A 6,000-nucleotide genomic window follows, 5' to 3' on the forward strand; every position below is an offset into this window, starting at 1 on the left:
AAAAAGTAGAGAAATGGTTTCCTAGGGTTGGGATATAGGAGGTTGGGGGAGAGTGGAATCCAGGGCAATAACTAAAGGGTACAAGGTTTCCCTTTGAGGTCATAAAAATGTCCTAAAATTGACTGTGGTGATGGTTGCACAACTCTGTGACTATAGTACAATCCATTGAATGGTACACTTTAAACAAGTGAATTGTATGGTATGTGAATTATATCTCATTAAAGCTGTTAACATAAAATAAGGGCACTATGCTAAGTGAAATAAGTCAGACAGAGAAAGACAAATACTGTATCATGTCACTTATATGTAGAATCTAAAAAATACCACAGACAAAAAGATGCAAACTCACAAATATAGAGAACAAACTAATGATTACCAGCGGCGAGAGGGGGTGGGCAATATAGGTATGGGAGAAGGGAGGTACAAACTATTGGATGTAAGATGGGGCAAGATGGGAATAAAGACACAGAACTACTAGAGAATGGACTTGAGGATATGGGGAGGGGGAAGGGTAAGATGGGACAAAGTGAGAGAGTGGCAGGGACATATATACACTACCAAACATAGAATAGATAGCTAGTGGGAAGCAGCCGCATAGCACAGGGAGATCAGCTCGGTGCTTTGTGACCACCTACAGGGGTGGGATAGAGAGGGTGGGAGGGAGACCCAAGAGGGAGGAGATATGGGGATATATGTATATGTATAGCTGAATCACTTTGTTATAAAGCAGAAACTAACACACCATTGGAAAGCAATTATACTCCAATAAAGATGTTTAAAAAAAAGAATGTATTGTACAACATGGGAAATATAGCCAATACTTTGTAATAACTGTAAATGGAGTGTAACCTTTAAAATTATGTAAAAATTTAAAAATTTTTAAATAAAAGTAAATTGAATTTAAAAGTGAAATAAAATTAAAGCTGAAAAAGAATAGAGAAGGAAGGTCACGAGGAAGCGAAGAGAGAGACTGAATCATCAATGAAGTATCAGCTGAGGCAGCTGGAGCAAAGCCTCTGGGGCTGGACCCTCCTGGGTGTGAATACCAACTGTGTCAATTGGTGGTTGGGCGGTCATTTCACCTCTGAGTCTCAGTTCCTTCATGGGAGCAAGAATGCTGATCTCTTAGGGCTGTTGAGGACTCGATGCAATAACAAACAAGTGAAGCTGGCATTAAATGCACTGTCAAACATGGAGGGGATGGAAGTAGGTGTAATGATGGAAATGATGGATCAATGATAGCTGTAGGAGCTGGACCTGCGGGGTGCTTTGTGGTTGGAATGGCATAAAAGCCCTGGCTAATTTGGATGCTCTGCCTCAGCCCCCTTAGCCAGAGGGCATCAGCTTAGCTTTGCCATCACTCATTCCTTGGGCGTTTGGCCCTATTTCCTCACCAAGGCTGTATCAAGGGTGCGTCTCTCTTGTCCTAAAGTTTATTGAGCAACAGCAAACTTGCTGGCAATACAGGCCCAGACAGCTGTGCTGCCCAATTTATAGACAGGCCTCTCAGGAGAAACCTGGGAAGATTCTGGGCTGGTAACCCCTTCTCCAAGGTCTGCACGTAGGTCCTTATCCCTCCTTGGTGCCCAGCCTTGTTGGCAGCTAGGAGAGTGGTGAGACAGCTGGCTTTAAGGAGAAGCTACTTCTATAGTCAGTAAGTGATTTGGCAAATATTAGGTTTTCTCTCTCTGTCTCTCTCTCTCTCTCTGTCTCTCTCTCTCTCTCTGTCTCTGTCTCTCTCTCTCTCTCTCTGTGTCTCTCTCTCTCTCTCTCTGTCTCTGTCTCTGTCTCTCTCTGTCTCTCTCTCTCTCTCTCTCTCTCTGTCTCTCTCTCTGTCTCTCTCTCTGTCTCTCTCTCTCTGTCTCTCTCTCTCTCTCCCCTAGGCCCCTCTCTCTCATTCCCCTCTCCCTGCATGAATGGATGCTCTGGACAGTTTGGGCAGAACTGAAGAAGTGTTCATCCATTTATGCATCCATCATCCTTTCTTTTATTTGTTCATTTTTTTGTTTGTTTACTCAACAAATTCTCCCTGACACCAGCTCTGTGCCCACACTATTGACCCTGATAGAGACAAACATAAAGAACTCAGGCTTTCAGTTCTAAAAATGGAGCTGCCTGTTCAGTCTCTAGAATAAGAATCGAAAGCTGTACAAAGTATAAACTGGCAAAACTGTGGGAGCCCAGAGAAGGGAGAAGCAATTTCCAGAGGATTAAAAGGGATCATAAAACCCACCTTTCAGTGTCATTGTTATAAAGCATCTAGCATTCTTTCTAAGTCCTTTTCAGACAGGGAAACTGTCTCAAAGAGGAGAGTGACAGAGAGACCTTCAAGCTGGTGGAGGAGTAAGAGGTGGAGATCACCTTCCTCCCCACAAATACATCAGAAATACAACTACATGTGGAACAACTCCTACAGAACACCTACTGAACGCTGGCACAAGACCTCAGACCTCCCAAAAGATGCCCTCAGGTGACCTACATGCAGAGGCGGGGCCAATCCAAAGCTGTACCCCAGGAGCTGTGCGAACAAAGAAGAGAAAGGGAAATTTCTCCCAGCAGCCTCAGGAGCAGTGGATTAAGTCTCCACAATCAACTTGATGTACCCTGCATCTCTGGAATACCTGAATAGACAACGAATCATCCCAAAATTGAGGCAGTGGACTTTGGGAGCAACTGTAGACTTGGGGTTTGCATTTTGCATCTAATTTGTTTCTGGTTTTATATTTATCTTACATTAGTACTTAGAGTTTATTATCATTGGTAGATTTGTTTATTGATTTGGTTGCTCTCTTCCTTTTTTTATATATATATATTTTTTCCTTTTTCTCTTTTTGTGAGTGTGTAATGTATATGCTTCTTTGTGTGATTTTGTCTGTATAACTTTACCTTTACCATTTGTCCTAGGGTTCTGTCCATCCATTTTTCATTTGTTTTTTGTTTGTTTGTTTGTTTTGGGGGTTTTTTTAGTATAGTTTTTAGCACTTGTTATCATTGGTGGATTTGTTTTCTGGTTTGGTTGCTCTCTTCTTTCTTTTTTTATTAATTATTTATTTTTAATTTTTTTTATTTTAATAACTTTATTATATTTTCTTTCTTTCTTTTCTTTCTTTCTTTCTTTCTTTCTTTCTTTCTTTCTTTCTTTCTTTCTTTCTTTCTTTCTTTCTTTCTTTCTTTCTTTCTTTCTTTCTTTCTTTCTTTCTTTCTTTCTTTCTTTCTTTCTTTCTTTCTTTCTTTCTTTCTTTCTTTCTTTCTTTCTTTCTTTCTTTCTTTCTCTCTCCCTTTTCTTCTGAGCCGTGTGGCTGACAGGGTCTTGGTGCTCTGGCCGGGTGTCAGGTCTGTGCCTCTGAGGTGGGAGAGCCGAGTTCAGGACACTGGTCCATCCTCTTATTTTATAGAGGAGGAAGGGGAGAAGTGACATGCTCGGGGTCACACGGTAAGCAGTGAATCCTGCACCCATTCCAAGGCTTGTTCCACAGCATCACACCACCTCTATTAAAACTTTCATCACTTTGCAACACAATTATCTAAGCATCTGTCTCCTTGATGTGCTCCTAGCTCCTTGTTACCTTTCACAGCTAGGCATTAGATAGGCTTCACCAAAGAAGGACTTTTTAATGCAATTCAAAATGGAGAAAAAAGAGACTTTGTCCACAATAACACAAGGGGTTACTCTAAGGGGCAGTTTCTCTTAGCACTGTAAAGGTTTAATTGTTTTCTCATGTGTAACCCTGAGACCAGGCACATGTAAACAGCTTCCTTCCCCCAACTTCACTGATCTTGTCAAATATTTTTCCTCAACCAGAAAGAGAAACAACTGACAAAAAAAAAAAAAAGGCTGAAAATACAGAAAGAAGGAAGACAGAAAGAAGGAGACCATGGGGAGAAGCTTTTAAGAGATCAGAGATTGGCAATGTATATCATAGCCACATGGTTCATTTCCCTCATGTATAAAGAGCTCCTAGAAATTGATAAGAAAAATCCAACAAACGAAAAGGAAAATGAGCAAAGGATCTGAAGAGATAGTTCACAGAAAAGAAAATACATATTCTATTTATATATTAAAAAGATTTTCCACCTCACTCACAGAGAAATGCAAATTAAAATTCATACTGAGGAATTTATCCATATTGATAAGTTAATTCAAACAAATGCACCCCACCAAAGCAAAATATTACTTATAAGGAAAACTATATGCAGGGGTGGAAAGAGGGGATGGGTATATGGAACTCACTATCTGCTCAATTATTCTGTATATCTAAAACTGTAATAAAATAATAAAGTCTGTGAATTATTTTTAATCATACTAAGGTACTATTTTTTCACGTATCAGAGTGACAAGGACAATATTCAAAGGATGACAACATAAATTGTTGGTGAGTCTGTGAGAAGACAGGTATTCACGTATCTCTAAGGAGACTGTAAATTAGTACAATTCTTATGGAGAAAAACTTGGTAATATCAATCAAAAAGCAACGTTTGGCCCATCAACTCCACTTCTGGAGTTCATGCTCAGACACACTCACTGGTATGAAATAATATGTGTACAAAATATCCACTTTAGCAAAAACTGGAAACATCCATCAATAGCAAATTGGTTACAAAAATTATGGTGCAATCAAATAAAAACTACAATGAGGTATCACTTCACACAAATCTGAATGCCCGTCATCAAAAAGTCTACAAATAGCAAATGCTGGAGAGGATAGTTCCAAAAAGGAACCCTCCTACACTCTTGGTGGGAATGTAAATAGATACAGCCACTATGAAGAACAATATGGATATTGTTCTAGGTCGATGTCTACCCTCTGGTACCTCAGAATGTGACCTTATCTGGAAATAGGGTCTTTACTGAGGTGATCAAAGTAAAATGAGGTCATTAGGGTAGCTTCTAATCCAACATGACTGGTGTCCCTATGAAAAGGGAGAATTTGGACACAGACATGCACCTAGAGAGAATACCATCTGAAGATGAAGGCAGAGATCCAGTTGATGCTTCTACAAGCCAAGGGACACCAGAGATTGCCAGCAAACCACCAGCAGCTAGGGGAGAGGCAAGGAACAGACTCTCCCTCAGAGTTCCCAGAAGGAACCAGCTCTGCTGACAACTTTTATATGAGTCTTCTGGCCTCTAGAACTTTAAGAGAATAAATTTCTGTTGTTTAAGCCATGCAGTTTGTGGTAATTTGCTATGGTAGCCCTAACAAACTAATACAGTTTGTTTAGGAAGGGCCAGCATCATGCAAAGACCATGCCCAGATATATCATCTCAAGTCCATGACCTACCCTGTGTTCCGGTTAAGGGAGTTGTGCTACAACTGGAGAAAAAGCTGAAGAATTGAAGCTGCGTGGATTCAATTTCTGGGTCTCAGAATAATGACAATAATGATATCGACAGCTGAGATTTATTATGTGCCCTGTACAGGGCTAAGCCCTTTAGATAGATTACCTCATTAAATTTTAAACAAAAACCCTGCAAGGTAGGTAATATAACTCCTTATTTTGCAGATGAAGAAACTGAAGCTTGAAAAGTGAAGCTGCTGATAAGCCATAGCAAAGATTCAGAGGACCCATCCCATAGCCCCAGGTCTTAATGACACACGATATTGTCTAGAACTCGATGCCTAAAGCAGGGGTTTGCAAACTACAGTCCGTGGGTCAAATCCATCCAACAGCCTGTTTTTTGTATGGCCTGCAAGTTAAAAATGGTTTTTACATTTTTAAATGGTGAGTAAAAACTTTTTTTAAATTTTTTTTTTTTTTGTCCGTGCCACACGGTATACAGGATCCCAGTTCCCCGACCAGGAATCGAACTCGTGCCCATTTCAATAGAAGCGTGGATTCTTAACCACTGGACCGCCAGGAAGGTCCTGGAAATTTTTTAAAAATAAGACTATTTCATGACAGATTGAAATTATATAAAATACAAATTTTAGAGCCCATAAATAAAGTTTTATGGGAACACAGCAAAGCCCATTAGTTTATGTATCATATCTGACTGTT

Source organism: Kogia breviceps, chromosome 4 (assembly GCF_026419965.1).
Source record: "Kogia breviceps isolate mKogBre1 chromosome 4, mKogBre1 haplotype 1, whole genome shotgun sequence".
NCBI classification, from domain to species: Eukaryota; Metazoa; Chordata; class Mammalia; order Artiodactyla; family Physeteridae; genus Kogia; species Kogia breviceps.